The sequence below is a fragment of the Trichechus manatus genome, unplaced genomic scaffold (assembly GCF_000243295.1).
Source record: "Trichechus manatus latirostris isolate Lorelei unplaced genomic scaffold, TriManLat1.0 scaffold00087, whole genome shotgun sequence".
Taxonomy (NCBI): domain Eukaryota; kingdom Metazoa; phylum Chordata; class Mammalia; order Sirenia; family Trichechidae; genus Trichechus; species Trichechus manatus.
In genome coordinates, this window is record NW_004444023.1 from 1360908 (window position 1) to 1361805 (window position 898).

Sequence of the window (898 nt, forward strand, 5' to 3'; positions counted from 1 at the left end):
AGAATAATATATCCTGCAAAACTCTTGTTCAAATATGATGGTGAAATTAGGACATTTCCAGATAAACAGAAATGAAGGGAATATGTAAAAACCAAATCAAGCTTACAAGAATTATTAAAGGGAGTCCTTCAATCTGAGAATAAACAACATCAGCTCACAGGCTGATCTAGGATGCAGGGTCATACCAGCCAGATTCCAATTTAGGAAATGAACTCCCAAAGACTATACAAAATGAAAAGAAATACAACAGGGAATCAGAGAAGTTAATCTGTAAGTGACAACAACATCAGAACAATAAAAGAGGGAATAAACAGTGTAGGTATAGAACCTTCTAATGGAGAGGAAGACAAGATGATACCAAGTAATAATAGACTGCTTCAAACTTAGGGAGATAAAGGTAAATTTCAAGATAACCACAAAGAAAGTTAACAAACCTACTCATCAAAAAAAAGAGGAAAAACAAAGTCTCAGTAAAAACAAAACCTAAAAAAAACAAAAGAAATGAAAAAAAAAAGCCACAAACAAAAGGAATTCAGCACAAGAGAGTAAGAGGAACAAAGAAAAAGTCAGCACCACAAAAAAAAAAGTACTACAAAATGACAGCAATAAACTCACACCTATCAATAATTACACTGAATGTAAATGGCCTAAATGCACCCATAAAGAGGCGGAGAGTGACTGAATGGATAAAAATACAGGATCTATCAATATGCTATCTACAAGAGACACACCTTAGAAACAAAGATCTAAATTTATTAAAAATCAAAGGATGAAATAAAATATATCAAGCAGACAACTACCAAAAAAGAGGAGTGGCAATACTAATCTCAGATAAAATAGACTTTAAAACAAAATCCACCGTAAAAGACAAAGAAGGACACTATATAATGATTAAGGG